Source organism: Buteo buteo, chromosome 1 (assembly GCF_964188355.1).
Source record: "Buteo buteo chromosome 1, bButBut1.hap1.1, whole genome shotgun sequence".
Taxonomy (NCBI): domain Eukaryota; kingdom Metazoa; phylum Chordata; class Aves; order Accipitriformes; family Accipitridae; genus Buteo; species Buteo buteo.
The window spans coordinates 78,390,870-78,415,647 of NC_134171.1; the positions used below are offsets into that span (position 1 = coordinate 78,390,870).

Here is a 24,778-nt window from a genome sequence, read left to right on the forward strand (position 1 = left end):
CGTCTTTGAGATAATGCACGTTTAAGTGGCTTTGAGAGGTTACTCGGTTGACTTTGGGCACATCATCTTTGTCTGCGGCAGGGTAAACAAAGCTCAGATAGCATCTGCATCGCTCTTATACAGGGATCATAAAAGAAAGAAAAAAGCGGGGGGGCGAAGAGATGCCATTTTTGCAACAGGAAGAGTCTCCTCTAACAAATCTTAACAGCAACATGACCTTAAAAACACAGGGACTTTCTCTTATCCTAATCCCAGGGTCACCAACACACACAATTATGATTTCAGTGGCTGAGGCTTAAGCAATCAGTCTGGCTCACCACTTCCTACCCAAGGGTGCCCAATAAAACATTTTATATGAAGACACATCCTCAACAAGAACTTTTGCAGATTTTGTTAGCAATTAAAGCAAAGCCTTGTTACTGAAAGAGTTGCATGGATTTGTGTATTCAGTATTAAGACTACAAAGACAGCATTGTGTACGTGGGATATCATATTAACTACATAGTATTACCTCTAAATTAGTAACTATACTGGTTTAATAATCAATCGTTTACACAAGATGGGACCTTTTTTTTTTTTAATGTTACTTAGGTGAGTAACATCTCAACTTCTGTACAGTTACTTGAGTAAATAAGGGATGCAGATTTGGCTGTAGATAATTGATAGGAGTATTCAGAGCATGAAATAATCTATCAATCCTTTAACTGACAACAGTTTAACATATAAAAATGCATGCAAAACACAGGATTATTCCTTGTGCAACTAGAAGACCCCCTTGCAGCCCAGTCCTCCATGCACTAGTATTATGAATTTTCCAGTACTACATTCCACAGTTTCTTTTTCCCAGGAGATAACTGTAAAGTTACATATGTAGAAATACTAGTAACATCATGTGTGATGCATATTTGTCTATACAGCACACCACCTTTGACGTAAGCAAGAGTAATGCCACGGATTATGACATAAGATTTCTAATAAGCACATTTATACAAATGTAGATATATGGAATAAGTAATATAAAATAATAAAACTATAAATTAGATATAAATTAATAAATTAGATATTAAAAAATACTGGAATAATATTCCATTTCTACTGTCCTGCAAAAAGAAGAAAGGAAGAAAGTGTCCCAGTTTCTTGGTGAATGGGCTATCACAAGCAATGCAGATACCAACATTTTTGCAGTAGTACTTCCTCACTATAGGGACAGGATATACTTGGTGCCAGAAAGGAAGTAAATTGTGTTCCATACTGTTTGACAGGTCCTATTAATACCTGCAATTAATAATCTCTGTCAAAATTTGAAAAGCAAAAAATGCATGTGTTTATGTGCACATGAATGTGCTTCTCCACAGGAACAAATCTAATTAACATGTGTACACTGAGGAAAGACTATCAGACACACAGACCATTGCTGGCAGTGTTGGGTCACACAGGCAACTGCTGGAACTAGGGGATTAAAAGGTAATATAATGATTTCTTCAAAAGTCTTACGACAGCTTGGGAGGAAACTGATTTTCCAGACATCTGTGCAAATGGATTTTCCATTCTTTTCAAAGTTTTTTTCCTATCCCTCCCTTATCTTCCCTCCTTTAGGCATAGATCATCAGAAAGACATTTAAAACAATTCTGGATATTGTTTTTATGCTATCCCTTACACAAAGAAACAATGTCATTTCTGCCTTAGATGTCATTACACATAACGTTGCAATATGCTAGAAACTGAGTAAGAAAAAACAGCGAACAAGGAAACAAATGCAGATATGAAAGGCAATACATTAGGAATTTGTGTTTTCAATCACAGAGCTAAGCCATTTCACTGGAGGTGATGGTTCTAACCAGTAAATCACAAGCAAGGCCAACTTCAAGCAACACTTTTTAAAGGGTTAGGAGGAGAAAAGCTGGTTTTGTCAAATAGAAAAACATCTCTTCCCCCCACCACCACCACTGTTGTACTAAAAGTTGAGGCTTGAGTGTAGAGCCTACATCTCCTCTCAAACAGGGATACCTACCTAACATCTCTAATCACGTTACTTTTGCCATTTCAAACACCTACGTACGCAGCAGGTCAAGCCTACAAATGACAGATGATGTCTTTTAAAGACACACTCACACAAAAGCTTCTTTTCTAAGAATAACCTAATCTTCCTGACTAATGAGGAGACTTTCTCCATGTTGGACAGCAGAAGGGAGATACCGATACAAGTATTTATTCCCAAATTTTCCCTCAAGAGCATAGCAATTTTGCTTCCATTTTTCTCAAGAACAAAATGCCATGACTGTTCAACATCACGCCGGTAAGTAGCTTCCTAATACAAATTACAATAGCCCCACTATTAGAAGTTACAGAAGGACTCACATCTAATTAGCAAGTGAGCTGTATAATTAGCATCAACCATATGACAACTGAATTTGATGAGCACTCTAACACTGTCAACAAACTAGAATTACAGTGGCTTGCTATGAGCACTTACTGTATTATGTTTTATATTAAAGAATAATAAAAATTTTCTCTGTACATTAATTATACATTTTGCATATGTTGAAAACAAATGCTTTGCTTTTTTCACATGGGAGAAGTATTAATATACTCTGTGTTTTTCTTTCAATATTAAACCACATAAAAATGAATCAGTTAAGTAAATGGATACATCAGAGGCAAGTCCAGAAGTGAGTTTGTACATGCCCCTTTTGCAGTTCCCTCCCTGCATTGCTAGCAAGTCAGTCAAAGCACCTCTAGGTAGGCAGCTCCACTTGACATCAGATGGTGATCCATAAAGGGTCAGTTCAGGGGTCAAGAGTTTCTCAGCAGACAGCAGTCTTCTGGCCTGCCTCCTTCCCCAGGCCGAGGACAGGATCTCCAGTCCTCAGGGGTAACAGAGCTGGGGGAAAATTGAAGTAGGTGCCTTAGCTCTCCATCAAAAGAAAAGCATAAGTAAGCCCATTCCCTGCGCTCTCTCTACAGGAGGAGGCAAGACCCCTGCCCTCTGGTGTGGGTGACTAATTTACACCACACAGTCTTAGGTAACTGCACCAGTTGTCTTAGACCACCCCCCTTCATGGTCAATGAAGAGAGACAAGAACTTTTAATATGTGATTCACTTGACCTGTTTCAGACATTCACTTCAGCACCAGCCACCCTATAGAATCAGCTGTCCTATAGTAGAAGTCCCTGTACTACCCCATTTACGATGAAAGGGACCAAGGACAGTAAGTTCAAAGACACAGAGATGTGCACCTGGCCAGGTTTTTCCTTTTCCTCTTCAACTAACCACATCAGCAAACCAAGGGATCCCACCCTGCTCCTGGACCCCTGCTTCACCGTGCTGTCGTCTTTGGCCATAGCTTATAACTTGCTCGTGAAAAAACAATTCTCTTTATTCCAGCTCACGTTGCTGTCACCTTTGTGATGGTGGTTGCCTCAGTTCTGTTCTTAGGACTCTCAGACTAATTTCCCACCTGAGTTTCACAAGGTGGGATGTTTGCACGTATGTCAGAGCATGTTCTGTTCTTTTCATTGGGGAATTTTTTTTGGAAATATGGAATTTCTTCTTACCATGGACTTGCATTTCTTTCAGTATACATGAGCTTATGAGATCACTGGCTTGTGGTGTGTTTTGTGGTCATAGCAGTCAGTCAATTAAAAAGATAAAAAGTGATAGAGAAAATGGGCTTTGTAAAGAGTGTCTAGCAATTCAACGGTCTACGGGGTAATAGAGCATAAAATAAGGCAGAGTTCAAGAACTGTCCTTCACGGTGACTATTGAATCTGAGATATTAACACTGATATTTCTTGCATTTTTTGGAAAGTTATAAAGGCTCTCCTTTTGTTTTACAGATGGCAAATCTTAAGCAAATAGTTAGAACATGGGGGGGGGGGGGGCAGGGGAGAAATGTACCTTTTGTTGTAAAGATAAATGAGCCATTTGATACTTTTTCTGTCAAGATACATACCAGTAAAAGTATCCAGAAAAAACCTTCTATGTTACCACAAAAAAAGGGTAAAAAAACGACTAAAACCAACTTTTTCCCACAAAGTTTCCAGTGACTTTTTTTTACTACCAGTAGTATTTATATGACTAAAATACTCCCAAATGCAAAACTCAGCAGTAAAAGTTCTGACCTGTTAATCTTGCATACACTGGGGCAGCTCTGTAACAGCTGAACAACTGCACATAAAATTCAAGTCTGATTTACTTTTCACTCCAACTTCACCTTTTCCTGATTTCATAAAATATCATGTTCTTATGAAATTACTTAATTAGGTCAGATCACAGCTCCTGTGTGACTGCATACAGCAAAACCCACAGATCTAACTGCTCCCATCCCCATTTATTTTGGAGGACAAGAACGTGCAGTGATTACTTTTAGTCACACAACAGCAAGCTTCTCTTACAGTACCGATCAGTGCATAAGTGAAACCAAAATTCAGCATGATCATATCTGTAGCCTATTTCATAGGCCATCTAAGTCCTCTCTATAAACAAGAAACAGTTTATGGGGAGAGTAACATCTTCTGTTATACCAATCGCTACGTTGGAAAAAAAAAACCTTCCAGGCACAAAAGCCCTTCTTAAGATCTTGCGAGGTTTTTTCCCCAAAAAATAAATCTATCCAACTAATAAAATCTGCTTCTCCCTTCTAATCTTTCCTCTCCAATACCCTTTAAACATCATAGCTGTAACAACACTGCACTTTTCTATATATCTTCTGTCTCCCTCTTCTCTATCAAATGAAATATAAGCTGCAAGTCTTGCAAAAAATGGTTGTAAAGCTACCTCCGCATCCACATTCAAATCCCTTCTGAAACATCTCTTTTGCCATGAGGACTGCTAAAACCAAAGATTGCTCATGTGCTGTGACAGCTGGTCTGCCTCTCCCTGTATTTCGATCGTCGGTTACAAAAAGCCTGCAGAAACTGTTTTTTCCTTATTCGTTTTTCTGGTTTTGCATCTAGCCCAGCAGGCCTCTGGTTCGTGACCTAGGTTCCTAAGCAATATAATCAAACAAATAAATAATATTAATAAAGGTAGTCTGTATGTGAGCTGTGCAGTCTCCATGTGGACCATGTCTTACATTACTTGGATTTTTTTTCAAGGACAAAAATTTTCAGTTTAAATCGAAGACCTCTTCACCCTAATCCTGGATGTTTCCAAAAGGAGGTGTTAGTGTAACTTAAAAAAGACAATGCAACAAAAAATAAAATTAATTTACTTTCAGGGGGGAGTATTAACCTCACTTGCAGTGCAGTCCTTCCTTCTTCTGGCTGCACATACAGACACTGTTCAAGAAGACTTTTCGCTACTCCACCTACAGCAGAAAAGTACATGCACTATTCTGGAGATTTTTCCCCACACCATAGCCACTTACTTCAAACTTGATCTAATGGCCACCAGTGTCAACCAGAATTTTCGATCAGCTTGAATAAGCACAGGGTTCTTCGACACGAAATTACTGAGGAAGCGATCTTCAGTTTTAAATAGTTTTCTCCTCTCTGAAGAGAGCTGAGAAGCACTAAAATCGTGGCATTGAGTTGAATCTGCCTCAAAGAGGGATGCAGGCTTACATTTGTTAATTTTATGTACTGAGGCTCTCGTTTACGAGTCTGCTTTTGAACCCAGGGATCTTGCAAAGCTGGACTGCGCTCGCAAGGGACTGAGCTCTTTAATGACCTCCCCGACTCCTTCAAACGCATCTCCTAAAGCCATAACAGTACTCCTTCTGTGCCAAGATTACGTGTTCCCATACCACAGAAGGAGTGAACAAAGTCCAAAAGAAAAAGGAAAGCTGCTCTCCTGTCAGAGCCTCGGCTTATCTCAGCAGCCCCCTATTTTTAACTCGATTGCAAACGATATCTGTGATCAAAGGGCCAGAACCCCTGGAGGAGCTTAGGCGAACAGCGTGGTGGCCGCAATTCTTCCTGATGATTTGTAAGCAGGAAAGGACTTTTGACATGAAAGACAGTTTAAACAGCACAAGAATAGCAATAAACCAGCTGTAAAATGCTTAACATTGCCCTTGAACTAATGCAAATTGTTCCAAACAATTTTCTCTTCTTTTTCTTTCTTCTTTTTTTTTCCTTTTTGCAGTCTCTGGATGCCCTGCTGGGACATTTAAACAGTCACATGCTCACCATACAAAAGCCTATATAAGTGGGGAAATACAGTGTACTAATGTGTTTAGAATAAGGGAACCAAACAGCGTCCGCAATTCAGATCTGCTGCCTTCCTTTCTTTTGTTTGAGAAAGTGTTCATTAATGACAAGCTTGTTTTGGATACTGACTGAGCTCCCAGACAGAAATGTTGAAGGGTAATTTATTGGCTTAAAATACTCAATTAAGCTATTGAAGAGATAGTTAACAAAGTAAGTAAAAACTGAATATTCTGAAAGTAAATTACTTGGGTCACTGAATATTTTAGATGTTTAGAAAATGACAGTATTTACTTTCTGAACTTCAGCAACAGGAAAGAAGGGCAATAATATGCGTTTATAGAAATCATGTTTCAAGGGTGTGCTCTCTACCATAATTGCTCCCCACAGAAATTATACAAGTCTTACAGAATCCTTTAATGTCACCTTTAAAAGCATTCTTTTTTTTTTTTCATATGGATCTAAAGTAGATATTTCATTTCAAGCAATGACACATACCCTTATCACCAGCAATTAGTTATAATCTTTTAAAAAGTTCCAATATGGAATAAAATATAATCTCATAGTAATTAGAGATAGGAAAGACCAATGAGATCATCAGTTCAATTTCCAAAAATGTTGAGTACTGGGATAGCTCTGTAAGGCAGATTATATCAGCTTTTAGAAAAACACCAGTAATTAGAAGTTAGTTGTTTGGTGTGCATGTGTGTGTTTAACAAATTAAAATTCTCCAGTACATCTGTTCTCTTGTTTCTACTTCTCCCTGACAATGCTTGTGCCCTTAAAACAACACCTTTTTTTTCCCCCTCAAGATCTTTTTCATTCCTCCCCACTGTTCCACAGGTCATTCTATGAAAAATTCTTATTAAGAAATGAAGAAACTTATTGATAAAAAACAGTATTTCAAAGAGCACTTAGATATACATTTAACTCAGATGGAAGAAAGTGGAATTTAACCAGAAGTTTAAAGTCAAACCATGTCCAAAGCTACAGTCCTGACTTGGGCTGGGGGCGGGGGGCAGGGGGACACCTAACTCTTTGTAAGGTTAGCAAAGGCTGTGCTGGCAAATGCACAAAGACAAATCAGAAATAAAATAATAAAAAAATAATTAAAAAAAAAAAATTATTTACTTTTAGCTGCAGTTAAAAATCAATTTGAAGACCTTCACATAAGTTTAAATTCAGGAAAATTCTGCATTCGACATTGTATTCATAACTTTATACTGTATTTTAACTCATAGGACAACTGGGCTCAAAAAAGTCCATGGTCATAGGCACTTTTACAACCCCTGTATGTTAGTCTTCAACTTCCCTAATTCCCATTACTCATCGAATTAACTTCAGAACAGTATGGTAAGAAGGACCATTATTTCAACTCTACAGGTGAGGAGCAGGAAGAGCGAGCTGCGCATCCATGGCCATAAATACATGAGGTTTGTGACCAGCCTAGGAAGTGACCTCAGGAATCCATATCCCACTATATCCAGCTATATTTCTCCTGATTTCATGCTCTGGGGATTTCTCTGTCTAACGATGACAGGATATGCACTCTTGCTAAATCTGTACTGTGTGGGAACCTCTTCAGCTCTTATTTCTGGTGACGCTGTAACCAGCTGCTAACTCTGCTAAGCACATGGGTCTTGGAATTGTTTTAACTAGCGTTGTTTGAGGTCCTGTGTGCAACCACAAAGTAAAGCATCTAAAATGTTTTGAAATCTCAAATATGATGTCAATGAAATATAGTTGGTTAACATTTTATGTTAAGACTCACGTTAGTGTTTCTTTAACTCAAATGACTTCATACTCAGTAAAAACCTTCTATTGTTCTATTTTATGTAAATTTTCGATGAATTAAGAAAAGCTGCAAGCATTTTACTGACTTTTCTTTTCTTATTTTGTTTCCCATCTTTTTTTTTTTCATGGATACATTATGAAATAACTATTAAATTTGCAAAGTTTTCCGGCACCTTACCCAACGAGCTGGGAAAAATAACTGCCCAGCTTTGTCTCTGTTTTTCTTAAGCCTAATTTTTTCAAGTGTTAGAGGTTAATAACACTTATTTCATCCATTGCTTGGATCCAATAAAAGCAGTGGGGCATAACATTCTGTAAAACCAGGCAATAGAGGAAATAACACTAATGTTAACCTCTAACATAAATGTAGTGGTAATTACCCTGGTCTACTTTAAAAATGAATGCCTTTTGTAGTCTCCCAAGTGGCATGGAAAAAACCTCCTGTGTTCTAGGCAGCCACCAGTTTCCCAGATCGAGAGCAATCTATGTTATCCATTCCTTTTTGTGCCATACTGCACAGTGACAGACAAAGATGTCACACAAAGGATTGACACACCACTACAGATATAGAGAGAATGATCCCTGTTAGCTCCCTTTAACGTATACACTTAAAATGCAGAGACAGCTTTCTGCCAGAAGAGAACATTTTGCCTACTTTTCCTCTGCCCGAGATTTAAACAGGCAAATTTGAGCAGAATACATTAAAAGGCAAATTATGTACGCTAAATTAATTCATAATGGCACAACTGTTCTGTTTTGTCCCAATACTATTTTGGTTTTAAATAAATTATTTTTTAAATTGTCTTTTCCAGCTTTCAAGATAATCCTGCAAGGGTGTATGAATACTATTAGTCACCTGAAAGTCTCCCTTGACCTGAACGGGACAGCCCCAATCTTTCTGTGTTGATACTACATGTGAAAAGTAGAACTTCACAAATATTCACAAATTTATTCTCAGCATTAATCTTAATTTCCAGGTGTCTTCCTGCAGGATAAGAAAGAATGTGGCACTCAGAGGTCAGAGTCATTACTTAATACCTTCTAACCTAAAAAAGGTCCTCACCTACTCCTGCTAATGGTATTAATTTTATAATAGGCATCAGATACACTTCTTAATATAAATATTCGGTATTCTCAGCTATCACTTATTGAACTCACCATACATGCATACATGAAACATATATGCACATCTATGTACATAGATTGCTTAACCGGATCTATAAGGTCCAAACATGGACCATGATTCTTCAGCAGATAGGAAGCAAAGGACCTATTAATATTGGAAGGAAAGGACAGGAAACCAGGCTGCCATTTAAGGACAAATGATTTATTGGGTTGTTGCAACTAAAACCTAGCCATTTAGAAAGGAAGAGGAGAGAGGAGGCTGAAATAGGGCTAAGTCTAGAAGGTGATTCAGCCAGGTTTACTAAGAAGATAATGCTTGTCTATGAGAGAGGGCCCCGTGACCAAAGCTGTGGTGCAACTCAAGAATGACCGCAGGGCCATAGTTGCATGTCAGGAAGAGGCAGTGGAAGCACTTAGAAGGGACTTACGGACTCTCTTCTGTTGTATACACATAAACATTTAGAGCCACTTGATATCCCCACCTGGCTTCCAACTTTCTCTCCATAAAACCATAGATGTCCCATATTCCAACCCAATAGGAATACCCTGAATAAAAAAATTGTCACATAACACCATTCAGCAACTGAACTGTTGTGAGCCCAAAATATGTCACTACAACTCTTTGTAAGCTTCTTTGTTTTATTGCCCTTTCTACCCCTGGAGTTTCCCGAACAGTCAGAATATAATACTTGGTTGCAATGATACTGGTGTAGCTTTCTGGAGCTCACTTGGAACTCTGGACCACAGTTCTAAAAAAATGCTCTCTTATCCCTCTATTGGGCTTTGAATGATTAAATGATGCTCTAATTCCGTTAAATAAAAAAGTGACATGCTGCGACCATATATTGCAATTCTCCAGAACAGTTACTGTACTGTATTTCACTTTCTTCGAAATCCCTCTTACTGCCTGTTAGGACCATCAGACAATCAAGAGTTCTGAACCAGGTGCCAAGTATTTACGTGGTGGATACAACCTAATGACTGATGAGGATGATCAAGAATACTGCAGGATATTCCTACTGGGAACAAGTATCTTTTTACTATAGGTATTAACCAGTAGGAACAGAAAAAGTTGAGTGCAGGGTGATGGTAATTGTAACCATATTGGCAAGGAGTTCTGAAGAAGATGTTTCAAAGAGTACTTGTTCAAGCAAATTAAAGGAAAAACATACAACGATGAGAGAAAGCAAAAACAATCCAGAGTAGTGGGTAACTTCTGCAGAAAGGCTAAAACTTGAATGGAAAATAAGAATGAAAGAGATTTTGAGTTACATACCCGATTTCTCCGAGTGACTTTGGATATAGAGCATAAAGTCAAAATGGAGAAACCTGCATATCCATCCACTCTTCCATGAGCTACCTGATACGGAAAGAGACTGAGACTGTTTGCCATGCTGCCACACTAATACTCTTCAGACGCATTACATTCACTAAATTCTTTTCTAATAAGGCAAGACAGCAGAGTTCTTTTCTCTTGACATTTATGAAGCCTGCAAAGTGGAAACAATCAGTACTTTGTCAACACCTGACATTTAGCCTGACCTTTTTTTCATAATTATATTAGAAGGCTAGACTAGACCCCAGAACATTTGGAAACCAGCTGGATTTATAAACAGTAAAATATACTTAAGTCCACTATGCTGAACTGAACCAGTTCAGAGTGGATTCCTCAAAATTTACCAGAGATATTCACAAAAGAGCACCATTGTAAGGTAGCTTTTCAAGGAAATGGCCCCAAGGTCTGTGCATAAAATATAAGTACAAATGTAATCTTTCCATCACCATCCTCACAGGCTGACTTTACTACCTGACCCACAATCATAAAGGGAAAGCACAATTTTCTGAAAGCTTTGCAGAATAATCCTCAAGACCTTTTCAGGATGGCACATCTCTCCGTAGAACACACAGATAAAGTGCACTAGAGAAAAAAAATCATTTAGAGTGACCAATTTCATGATATTTATCTATGTATTTACTTATTTCATAACTTTGACGTATTTGGAGGTCTCCTGCAAGACATATTCAAGGGGAAAGGTGACGTCCAATAGCTACACTATATACAGGAACTGATTGCATCTGTCTGCAGAGGAACAACTATTCACATCTTCATTTTTCTAATGATATAGGACATGTTTGGACACACCAACACAGATATCATCCCTCTCTACCTCACAGACTTTTCACCGTCTTCCAAAAGCAAAACTGTAGTCTGATTAACTCAGTCCTTTACATCATTACCATTTGCTTTGCCAATAGCTACGTCTGTGGAATCGCAGCTTTCCAGAGCTTCCTTGCTGATCTGAGAGGTTCTCTGCTACCCTGTTAAAAAAGCATAGCCTGGAAGGAAGGAAGAGAAAGATGACCTGTATTAGAATCATGGGTTTCTCCACAAAGTGTAGGAAGAGCTATGCCCCAGAGAAGTATTTGAACAAAACAATCATTCTGATGCAAGAAAAACAGTATTATTGTAGTCGAGCAGCTATGAAAGAAGGTATTCTGCTGTACCTGCTGTGAACAAGGCCCCTGCTTTAATTATGTCTGAAGCTTGGTGGCAAATATCCAATCCCCAAGTGAAGGGGAAAAAAGGAACCAGTATTTTTTTTCCATTCATTTAGTTGGCTGATTATTCTGAGTCTTTGACACTTTGACCTTTTGTTCTTTATGAATGTGCCCTGGTTATACCTATAGGGTCAGCTCAGACTGACTGAGAGCAGTTAAATCTGGCTTTGTACAGTGCTTTAAACATTCTCCACAATGCCCAGCATCTGCTTCCTACCCTCGCTTTACTCCAGCACTGAGAGACCTCATTCCTAGCCATTGGTGAGAGCTGGGAACTGGTGGGTATATTACAAAAGCAAAGGTTTTTCTTCATGACAAAATACAAGTACAAGCATTGCCAGCTGCTGCGAGACCACTGCTTACAGGACAGCAGTGCTGGACAGTGACTGATCCCCAGAGAAACTTTGCCAGACAATCATGACAATAAAAACTCAGGGAACTCGGAGAGATACCAGTATGAAATTGTTGGCCTGTGCACAAACTCCACTGACTTGTGCCTCAAAGGAAGTCCTCTGTCCGAAAGGATTCTACAGCCAGTTTAGGGGGCAGATATCTCATAAATGACCAGAAAGAGTGACAGAGAAAGGAAAAAGAAAGGAAAATTCAGGACAAGATGCCTCAGAATACATCATTTCAAAAGTCTAATTGCACCGAAGGATTTTGATCCTAAATAACAACTGTACATTATATGTTTGATATATTGTTCAAACACGATTAAAACTCTCCTAATTGAAGATGAAAGGAGACACTCCAGCAAACTCTAGCAAAACGATTGAAAGATATGAGTGTAAGAAAGTACAGGCCATTTTTTCTATTGAAGTTAGCTGCTTTCTTTCTGTCGGATACACAGGAAACCTGGTAAATGAAGTTTCTAAATCAGCATTTGACTTGGGTGACTAAAATTAGGCCATACAAAGAAACTGTGAACACTGTCCTTGAAGTTGTAGTAAGTACAATCTATTTGGTAGGAGTCCCATTACGTCTGTGTCCATGAAAAAAAAATGCATCATGTTTCCAAATGCCGAAGCAGCAGAAGTGCTAAGCATAAGCCTTTTCAGAAGGCTTGTTTTTCAGGCCTGTCTAGGAACCACTGCACTCTGTCTGATCCCCAATCTAAACCCAGAAAGATTTGTGTATTCCTACTGTTATTGGAACACAAATTATGAACGCTGTGATCATTCCTCCTTCCCTTCCTATTCATGCTCCTTCCATTTGTGTTTTCTCCTCTGCCTGTTACAATCTCCAGGTATTTCAGCCTCCTTTATGTCCATTACACCCAGTGCATTCAGAGGACCTGGATACTTCCACTCACAAGTATATTCAGAACAGAGCTGAGCACTTGCAGCAACTCCAACGCTATTGATTTGAGGCAATTTAGCTTTACTGCGTAAATAAGCACCCAGCCCTTATTCTGATAAGAGCCCCACAAATAAATACATTAGTCCCCTAGGTTATGCACCAATACGCTCCCAAAAGCAACTGTTTGGTGGGAGGAATCCATTACCTTACAAGTTGATGAACCACAGATACAATAATTGACATCAAAATGTAAGCCAAATGACCCAGTTTCTTGGTCACTCAGATAAAAGAGTTAGACTGCTCAAAGCCTTCCAGGGAAGCCGAGATGGAAGTCCACAAACAATCCTATGGCTGGTTAGTGGCATGACCAGCCACTGTTCTGTAGCAGGAAAAAGAAGGGAATGCTAAGTTTGATTCATAAGCATTATGAACAACAGCTATATAATTCATTGTGAAGGGCAGATCTGGAAGAGGCACTAGAATTTTTCTTCATAGTAAATGCAGGACCACAAACTAGTTAAACCAAAAAAAAGCTAGGAAAGCCCTGACAAATGGCACTTAGTGTAGACATCAAGATTTAGATTAAAATGGATGGAAAGGTTAAATATGATCCTGGATAGTACTGTACGGAAAAGTACTGAAATCACCAGGCAAGTAATGACGATCCAGCCTCCACTGTGCACCCTGTCCAAAGGAGGCTAGTGCTATGCCTAGTCTAGTCAGAAAGGGGATTTGAATCATTCTGTGCTTCAGCTTTAAATAACGATGACATTTTGTATTCAACTATTCAGGAAAATAATCTTCATTTAAAACTGTTTATAATTTAAAAATGGGTTATTTAAAATTAAATTGTTGGCATTCAATCTGTGGAAAAAAGTCTCAGAGTCTCAGTGCTAGGTTTTCATCTATCCTGTAAATCTATCTTCATCTATCCTGCAGTAAACCCATGTAATTAAAGCTGTCACTCATTCAGGAAGGCGGTACAGATCTATTACCAGACTCCCTCCTCAGAAGCAACTGCATATTGCCTCCTCTTCCAATCTGCTGTGGGTTTTTCTGGTGCACGCTCTATGGGCAGATGTTCCCAGAGAATTACTGTATTTATTTAAACAAACTGCAATATTAAAAAAAAAAAAAAAACCAAAAAAAAAACAACCAACTGTTAAGGCAAGTAATGATGAAAAAAGCCACAAGTTTTTCTACATCTGTTTTTGTTACACATGGTAACCAGGGAGATGAAAATATCCGCAGTCCTTGGTTCTGCTACTCATAACAAAGTGCTTCTGCTTTATACACTGAATGGTTTCATTTGATTTTTTTAAGAGACTGAAAATAAACACCATCTCTATGCATAGTTTCCTCTGTTTTCAGGAACTATGACCTTTGACTCCTGTAAATCTATTTAAAGCTAATGTCTAAAGATCTGTTGTTCCAAGGATGTACAAAATATACCTAAGATTTATGTAACAATAAATCTTTTCTGGGCTTTCTTTTGTCAATTTTATTTCATTAACTAAAGCCAGTAACCAAAAGAGCTGCACATCCTCTGGAAGCTATCTAATGGGTTATTTATTTTTATTACAAACAATCATTTGTTTGTATCTCATATTAATGTTGAAGGCAGGTGAAGACATAAGGATTTACTGTCACCCATGTACACATGTGCAGTAGCAATACAAACAAGAGTTATTACAATAAAAACTCACTTAACGCCATCATAGGCATTCATCTCTGAAAACAGCCCCATTAAAATAATCCAGATATGAAATGTGGGCTACTGCACTCTTGAAAACAATGTTTTCTGCCTCTTGAAAATCATGGAAAATGTTACAATATTACCATTTTAAGACTCAGTTTTTGAAAATTGATTGATCCTCTTATTGTACCCTTCAACCAGTGTCCCCACTTCTACCAGTCCCAGCCTAACACCAACTTAAACTGTTTTTTAAAAAGTTTGGGGTTTTTTCAACAAGAACTATTACCACTCCAATGGTCTGAACAAGTTTTAAGTTTGTGAAAAAAAAACCTGACACGATCGTTATAAATTGGTAGCAGATCTTTGGTTTCAGCCACGTTTCTTCATGCTATATGACAATGTGATGAGAAAAATTACTTACTTCCAGAAACAAGCATTCTGAGAAGCACACAGTAGATCAGAAGAAATCAGCTCAGGATATTTTTGTGCATGTCTACTTCCAGAGCAAGAGCTACTAGTCTGTCCAGAATCACCTGTGGCAAGCTGAGCTAACTAGCACAAGGTCCAGCCTATATGGCTAAAGCATACTGCATGGCAAGCAGGACAGGGTTAGAGTGACATACTTGGTTATTCAGACATATGTACTTTATTGCTTCAAACCAGCTCACTTCCCAAAGAAAAAAATTAAGCTAAAGTGATTGGGAAGAAAAATTACAAAGCAAAAATGAATGAATCAAACTATTTAGGAAAAAGTTTCTCATATGGGAAAAGGCCACAAAACCATATCCAAAGAAAGACAATAACTTGATTAAACCACCAGCTGTGTCAAAATTAAGACAGCAATGGAGGAGAAAGATTACAGTACATAACTCATGGAAAAATAGCAGACTGTGATCCATAAAAATGGGGAGTTGTGCGGTGCAGAAAACCATCAAAGAAAGCTTAAAAAAGGAATGATGGCAGTGTTAAGGATAACAAGTGTTTTTTTAATGAATCAGTAACAAAAAATCCTAGTGCTGAAATCAGGGTCCACCATATTTAGGAATGTTTAAGATGTTAATATCAAGGCAGAAACAGCAGAAGGCTCACAGGAAAAAACAAAACCAAAACATTACTGGATGAAGTTCATGGTCAAGGAAGACACTAAGTGGTATCAGCTAGCTATAAACACTTTAAAAACAATTGACCAAGATAACAGGCACAGAGTCCTGTAAGAGCTGACTGAATATGTATCCGGCCTGATGAAGTTAATTTTTAATAAATCTTTTAATAATGGGGAAATTCAAGAAGACTGGAAGAATGCTAATGATTTGCCAGTACCCACAAAGGGCAAGCTGGATGACCCAGGTAATTACAGGCTGGTTAGTGTGATATCTATTTAGCAAAATAATGGAAAACCAATAAGGGATTGAATTGATAAAGAACTCAAGGACAGGAACATAATTACTGCCACTCAGCATGTAGATCTTGTCAAACATATCCTATCCCATTCAATCTTTTGAGGAGATTATATGTTTCATTAATGGAAGCAACTGCACAGATGCAATAATCTTAGACTTATACAAGACATGCACTTCTGATTTGTTTAGCGCTATCCAATATCAATGAGATACGTATCAATGGATTAAGATCTAGCTTAAAATATTTTCTCAATGAGGAATAGTCACTGAATGGAAGTTTCCTAGCTGGAGCCCTGACAAATTGGTATTAGGTCCAATGCAATTCAGCATTTTCATGGGTGATCTATAAATAATAATTCCTACTGACCTACATCATGAGGCTTGCACAGAGACACACACACAGGTCACTATAGACCTATACGGTGTGAGACTATGTCTTTAAAAGCAGCAACAGAAAGGGATTTAGGTGTTAGAGTATGCAGGTCATTTAAATTGAGCTTGATCTTTGGCAAGTGTAAATAAAGAAACCTAAGATATATAAACAGAGAATTACTGAGTAGAAGTGTGTTGTAACCTCTAGACTAGAGCTGATCAAACCACTAAGGAATATTTGCTCACAGTTTTGGTGTTCACTTTCAAAAAAGAAGATTGGAAAACTGGAATGACTAAGGTAGAAAAAGGTACAAAAATGAGGGATTGAGAAAATTTCTTACATTGAGATGAGATACACTTAAAGATCTCATTTTGTTCATTTTAGCTGAGAATACTTGAGAAGGATCATGGTGTGTAAATACCTTCATGAAGAGAAAATGCAGACACTGAACAATTCTTCAATTTAGCAAAGAACTGTATTTCAAGATCCAACGGCTGGAAAATGGATGTATTTGAACTGAAATAAAGTATTTTAAGCTAATGATTTACCCCTGGATGAAAAAGAAAAAATGAGTAATAGTTTCTTCATCTGTACATATCTTCAAATCAAAATTGACACTTCTCCAGAAGGCACACTTTTATAAAACATAAATGATAGGTTTCAATAGAGAATTAACTAGTCAGAAGTTAACGGCAGATAATGTCACGGTACTTCTTGTGTTAAGTTGTATGAGCCTATGAGTTAAACAAAATGTTTTCCAGGCTAGTTAGAGTCGGGGAAATATGTAAAAGACTCAAATACTGGGTATGAACCTCAGAAGGCTGGCTCAGCTCTGCATCACTGCAAGGCAAACAAATTGCCATTGATGGCCTTTTTCTAAGAACTGGCTGGTGAAAAGCTCCTACTTGTGCCATTCCTCAGAGACTTTGGGTCTCGCCCCAATTTCCCTTCCTCTCAGTAATATCTGTGCCCTGTATCCCATTTCGCTATGTCAGAACTTAATTCTATGTAATGTTTAGATTCAACTTTCCCTTAACTCACACTGGGCAGGCACTAGACCCACTAAAGCCAAATATCAGTTAAAAAAAAAGGGGGGGGGGTCTTGTAAATAGGGGTTCATTGACTCTGATTAAGCTGTGGCCTCCTTTCCTTTGCAAGATCCCTTTTTAAGGCAGTTCCTGTGTTCTCTTCAGGAAAGGAAATTTCTTAGTTGGGCAAATGACTGTGCTAGTTCTCACCATGGATTACAGCACTTCCAGAAGGACCTGCAGGACATACTGCTGAACAGGTTAGTACAACAGGAATATCCAAACACCACCTCCCACAAGTGAAGGGGAGAAGCTTCATGTAAGATCACGTCTTCAAGCAGTAAATAAGGACAGTAGGTAGGAGCTTTTAATTAAAAAATTCCTAAGACAATTCCAGTACCATCTCACAGTGCATTTATGAGGATATTTCCAGCCTTTTTGTCCTACCACCATAAAGATCTTTTGTTTATCATCATCAGGTGACAGATGTTTTCTAGACATTAAGGAAGGCATCGTTCCTGCATTATGGGCCTATCTATTTCAGAGATGGACAAAGGGAATAACAGAAAGGGTTATTTGAAAGTGCAAGTCACAAATGAAACGGGAACCTTACAAAGGCTTGAGTATAAACATATAAGGCAAGAGTCTTACCAACTCACTCAGGCAGGCTGCTCTGTTCAGCAGGGACAGCATGAAAAAAAAAAAGGGTGGTGATACTATGGGAAGCAGATGGATTTGGGAATATTGGAGGAGCAGATGGGGAGGATGGGGAACAGGAAGTTTGTTGTGGGAGGACAGCTAAGGAGGGCAAGCTGTTCTTACACACAAAGCTGTGAAAGTGGTGGCAAGCTGTTTAAACCTGATGCAGTACCAGATGAGGAGCCGGTAGAGATATACGAAAGAGGGAGGCAACATGACTGAGCTGATAATTAAGGAAAGAGTTTGGCAGATGCATTTCATATTCACTGAGAAGGGTCCTGCTTATTTTTGGAATGCCAAAGTAGCGGATGTCACAACAGTCAGAGACATGTAGAAGGAGACTCTGTGGGTCTACGTGGATTTCAAAAAAATCAGTTGGCTCACACTACCAGTATCGCTTATTTTTAGATTTGGGGACAGATGTTTAATTGATGAAAATCAGAGGAGCTATATGAATTTCAGTGGAGCTATAGCAGCTTATGTCTACTGGCGGGTTTAGACCTGTTTGTTATTAACTAACAACATATCGTCGACAAATAGAACACTTTGTATATTTGCAGCACTAAAGAACTATTATTTTTAGACTGAAAAAGTTATTTTCTTGTCAAAATGAGCTAAGTTAGCCGATGTTCCCTGCCTTTCACAATCCTGCTGCTGCCACTGATAGCCATTTCCACTGGCTTTCACTTGGTAAATATTTGATATTTTATCAAGTATTATGTCATTCTCAGTATATGGCTCACAGTCTTGTTGCTCAAGTTTATATGGCATGCATTAGTCAACTGGAGATTGACATATGAGTTTGATTTAGGTTAAAAAATACGAACCAGAACAGAGGATGAAGAATTCGGTTTATAACCACTAAAATTGCAAGGAAAATACAACTGAGAACAATGTTGGCATTCCTCAAAATAGCAGATATATGTGTGGTTGTGGTTAGGAGAGGGAGGGCAAAGGGGAGGATTTTCCAAAGTAATGGAATAGAAATGTTACAGTGGTTTGTCTGGCCCTTCTATTCATAGAGTTTGTTAACTCCCTAAATAAAATAAGTACAGAAGACCATTTGCATTTTGAATAATAGTTTTTTGCCTGAGGATCTCAACTCATTTTATTAAGCAAATGAGGAAATAATTAGGTACAAAACAGGGCTAAAAGATAAAACCTAATAGTAGCAGAACATCTTCAAATTGTAAGGCTACACCATATGACCTTCCAAGAGGCCTTCAGCCTCACCAAAACATTTCAAAATCTGAAGGTTTTCTCATTTCTTTAATCTTTGATTCTTTCTTCTAGTCTCTGCATTAAGAGGGTAAATTTTACTTTATTTAAAGGTTTTCTTAAGAAAAGCCTTCACTAAATACTACTAACTGAAATTTCTCCAAAACTGGCCTAGCTCAAGTCTTCATACACTCGTAAACTACAGACATGCATGTACGAGAAAGTAAATTCTCACCTGTGTCCAACGGTAATTTCTAAAACACAAAACAGAGACCAGGAATAAGGAGATAGCTGCCTAATTAACGGACTTTCTTTGTTTCTTTCCATAACTATGGCACAGCAAGTTTTGTTGTTTCCTCATATTTCCTCCACTTTCCTCCACTGATGGTAACACCTTACTCTATATATGTACGTGGTACAAACATACAATCCAGAAAATAGCTGATGTGTAACAACCTAGTGATTGTTCTTTGCCTCCTTCCTTATCCTCACCCTTACCTGTGTAACCAGAAACCATGCAAACTTTTCCTCCCTTTTCCTGGTATTTTTATTCCATCTCCTTTTCTAATTTCTTCTCCTGTCTACCACTGTTTTCTTTCTTCTCAATACACAAAATACAGCCAAAGTCTGTCTTTTTGATTCATCAGTTTGACCATATCAATCTTCATTTTCAGAGCCCTTTCTAATCATCAGTTGCAAATTAAAATTTAAGTTCCTTGTCATCAGTTTCCAAGTTCTATGTTACTATCCCTTGACTCTATCTCTCCTTGTCAAGCTTTGTGTTACCATCCACATTTGCTAATGTTCAATCTTGCCTGTCTGTCAGTCATTCACACATCACCTCTATTATCTGTTTCTCAAGCATCTTCTCTGACAGAACAATCTCCTGAAGCCATATGCATGGTTCTTCCCCTACTGCTATTTAATGCCCTCTTAAAAACTCACCTCTCCCATGCTGCTTACAATTAACTGAGATTACCTGTGTATATATATTTAAAAAAAAAAAAAAAAAAAAAGCCATTTTTGTTATCTTAACCTCCTATGAAATTTTTGTTATTTTACAGGACCTTAGCAGATGCATTTGAGAAGAGATGCATGAGGTCAGGAACAGGCTCTACAGAATCATTAATAAAATGAAAATAAAGAATGTAACATCCCACACATGCATATAAATATTGCTAACAATGATGATGATTATGACAGCGTTCAGTTATAACCCCATTGGTAAAGTCACAGCTTCTTAAGCCTGGAAAGTACCGTTAGTTCATCTATTGATGAATTCTACCATTAGATCATCTAGTGCGATTTCCTGCCATTGAATTTCATTTCAGAATCCTGTATCAAGCTCTCTGGAGGCCAAACAGTGCAACAGGCCTTAAATCAGGGAGACATCAATACACCACCATTTCCTGAGGCTCCTGAAGTGGCAGAGAATTGATTAGATGTGCCCAAGTTATTCTCTCAAAAACATATGCTGCAGAGGCCATTCCTTCCCAATCTTTGTTGATCACAGTCTTTCCCAAAGCTTTACCAGTTGGTGGGTATGACCTTCAGCTTGTAAGGAAGAGATGCTGAACAAGTATAGAGGGACCAGTCTGGCAATGAGAATCATAGACAATTTGTATTTTTCTCTACAGGAATGCCTCTCTGCTTCTCATTTCTCTACCAAATAACCAGACTTACCTTTGCTCCACTTTTCAATAAGCTGAGCAACAGGAGATAAATAACTTAAAATTTTCAAATCTCATGAAGTCATAATTTTTATTTAGGTCTAAAACTAAGGCAAACGAATGCATTCACTCCCAAAAATTTATTATGGGTAACTAACCACATACACATGGTTACACAGTCAAACAGAAGGGCTGAGAAGTCTCTCTTAAAAAATACAGTTCATTTTGAAAGAGAAACGTGTTGTTTATAACACGGATGAGGATCACTACTCATTCCAAAGACACATAAAATAAACAAAGGGTTACTGATTAGCAACAGCAGCAGCAACTCTGGTCAGGAAATGTCTTAAAATATTAACAACCGTATACACCTAGGTGAAGATACAATATCACATCTGCTCAAGCCATTATAGAGTCCTAGAAGTACGTTTGTATTGGACACTTACAGTTTCCTGCTTGTCTTCTTCCTGTTCCCCATTGATTCCATAATGCGTTGGCATTGCTGAGCAAGCTCTTGGGAAGTACAACTGAATTCAGTTTCAGAAGCTAAAGAGAACAAATAGAGTCTGATTTAGCTTGCAGTAATAGAAATAAACAAAACAAGAAAAATACCAACTGAAAGAAGTGTTTTTCTATGGAAATCCTAGCCATGCTCTTCTTTGGTTCTAGAGAAGAATGTCAATATTGAAGTAGCTTAACTTAGTGGAAACATTTAATTCTCATGAGTGTGGCTTTGTACGAGATCTAGAATGTCCTGACTAATAAATGTCTCAGGTCAAATTAAATAAATCAGGGCAGCAGCATTGTAATGGTTTAATTTTATAATCTGCATATAAACTTAGAGCGCTGCAGTAGACTTACTCCGATTTATTTATGCCTGTACCAACATCCATCCATTTAGCATCTCGCAATTTAATCAAGTTAGGAAAACAAAACCCTGCACGCTACATTAGTTTTCATTATACAGCTTAGGAGCATGTTCAGCCACAGTTTCTAAATACTACACTTTTCAGGGTACTTGAACAGATCTGTAATACCAGCGATGGCTGCCTCTCAGTTGGTGGGAAATTAGACAGTAAGTATTTAAAGACTAGGAAAGAAAGTTGCTCAATCTTTTGTGGTGAGAACACTGTAGGGGGGAGAAGCTGCCAGCAAAAGAGGAAGCAAGATCATGGACGTGCCCATGTGTGTGCTGAGCATGGAGCAGGCTGCAGCTTATATGGTTGATTTCCTGGGCCACAGAACTGTTACAACAAGGTGCTCTTTTCACCTTGTTGAAAGGTGACATTCAGTACCTGCTGCCACACTTTTGCCTCTACCCTGCTGAATCCATATCTGAAGAGATAATACAGCACTGACTATGTTCACTGAACAGGAGCTTTAACATAATTCACAGAGAAAAATCAAACAGAATTGGACATAATGGAACAGTATACAAATGGGAAAAGAAATTCTTAATATTCTTAGTGTTTGGGAGCTAGGATAGCACTCTAAACATGAAAGATGTGAGTAGGTTATAAAATTAAGAAGTAAAACCAACAAGGCTGTTAAAAAAAGAACAGTTTGGGGCATGTTTAAGGCCCAGCGGCTAGGGATTCATGCTAACTGCTATGCAGTTTGTTCAGTTTCCATTTCCAAGCTCTAGATGCCCCATCAGACAAGACCTGTCCTGAAATATTACCGCCTCCCTCTATTTCCCACATTTTACAAACAAGTCAGCAACAACAAAGAATTCCCATAAATTCCATTCCTGTAGAACCCACAAAGGCTAGAGATTATGCTGGGAAATGATAGCCACTGAGACAAAATGGCTTCTTCAAATAAGCTATGTCAGATCTATTTCAAACATATTCAGAATTGGCAACTCACCTCTTCCCAGACTCTCTTCCAACCCCGTGAACTGGGAATTATTTCTGACTTTATGCTTACTTGCAATTTTGGCATCTTGATAGATACATCATGGAATTCTTTCTGTTCTTTCTCACATTATTTGTTGACTCATATTGCCTGAGTTTTTGCTACAGCACTTACATTTCCAGAATAGTCAGACCCTAAGAAACTGTACAGAGGTCACCTTTTCCTACATCTTCCCAGAGGTTTGGGCTAGAACTGCCAATAACTCACTCTTTCCTCCTTCCTCACTCCATTTGTTTGACATCCTATGACTTTTCTTGTTAGTAAATGGGTTCTTCCTCACAAGCACCCTTGGGAAGCAGTATTCCTGCACACTAGAAATGCTAAACAGATAGTCTGAAAATACTCTATTAGTGTTTTGCACTATCACCTGCCCATTTTTATGCAGATTTTCTGAGAGAAATGGGGGTAAGGCTCTGCATGTCCTAAATGCCAAGATAAATTGGAAGATAATGGTAGGGGATACCATGTCTAGAATGCCGTACCTTGCAACGTGCAATTTTAATGTCTTGATCGCTTTCCTCAGTCTCATAGAATGCAAGGTGGCCAGTTTTTCAAAGCTTGACTAGATATAGTCAGTCAGGACATACTCTGCATATTTTTATTCTTATTTTGTAGTCTATCCAGTTACGCTAAATAAATTCATCACTATCATCATCCAAGACTGGTAGCATTTGAAATGTCTTCTGCAGCAGCTCATTGCAAAGACATTCAGGCACTAGCTTTCTCCTGGAGCTTATATCAGAAAGCAGCCTCTGTGAAGTAGTGGTGGATGTGTTCATAACAACCGTACCTTATACGTTCTCCCATAAGACTGAAAAGCTAACAACAGTTCCGAGTACTGTGATAGGGCAGATGATAGCTTTTTCAGACACGGTTTCACAGATTCTAGAAGGGTCTCTGACTCATCTGAGGCCACTACTATAAGACAGATTATCAGATTTATATTTCATCTGTGCTTTGCCTTTTTTTTTTTCTTTTTAAGTTCTGTTTTTTCAGGTAAGTAATAGGCATCAGATGTTACCCATAAAAATCTCACGAGAACAAAATGCATGTAGGTTTTAGGACATTATAAGCAATGAACCATGAAAAGGCCTAGCAGCAGGGAGAAGAGGGATTAAGGAAGAAGTTGGCATTGTCCAACTGTGGGATAAACTATCTGTGTCTTGCACCTCGACGATCGTGCAGCTAGATAGTTAACGTGCATTAACATTCACTCTGCTCAAAAAATGCATGCTTTTGGGGATGAGAACATTAACTGCTGGAAAAATGCATGCTTTGGAGGGTGAGGACATTGACTTCCTTTTTATATTTGCTATTCTAATTATACTGTCCTGATTTCAAATTAAAGACACAATGGCTTTTTCTATTCCATTATGTAATTATAGATTTCTGTAAACATTCTTTCCTTTGTTGGTTTGCTCTGTGCATGGATTTTTTTAAATACATAAAGCAATCAAAATAAATTCTGAAATCAAAACAAAGAGAAAACAAATGGCGCCTCAGATATTCCCTTAAAAAATAGCTCTGTGCATCATCCTCAGGCACTTTTGTCATCTGTTGCTATAATAACCACTTTGATTACACGAACACTCACCAAACTGTGCTTGGCTGACTACAGGGCACTTCCCAGCAGCTAAATGAATAGCTCTAAAGCACTGCTTGTTTCCAACTCAGTACCAGATTTTGTCCTATCATATCAACAGCCACGCAGCCAAGAAACTGAGTTTTCTTGCACATGGTCTCCATGGTGTTTATGTGTTTCTTCCCCAAACAGACAGATGCAGATTAAGCAATGCATGTCAATCTCATTATGAGACTGTGAAATGTGCAGAAAGTTTGTTACACACTC

General features: G+C 38.3%; 1 long non-coding RNA gene across 1 annotated transcript in view; it reads right to left on the reverse strand.

Moving 5' to 3' along the window:
• Positions 1-24,778, reverse strand: part of LOC142035059 (uncharacterized) — a 222,602-nt gene that overhangs the window by 87,267 nt on the left and 110,557 nt on the right. The window contains exon 2 of the long non-coding RNA XR_012651795.1: positions 21,459-21,558. This is a non-coding gene — a long non-coding RNA (uncharacterized LOC142035059). The remainder of the gene's footprint in view (positions 1-21,458; positions 21,559-24,778) is intronic.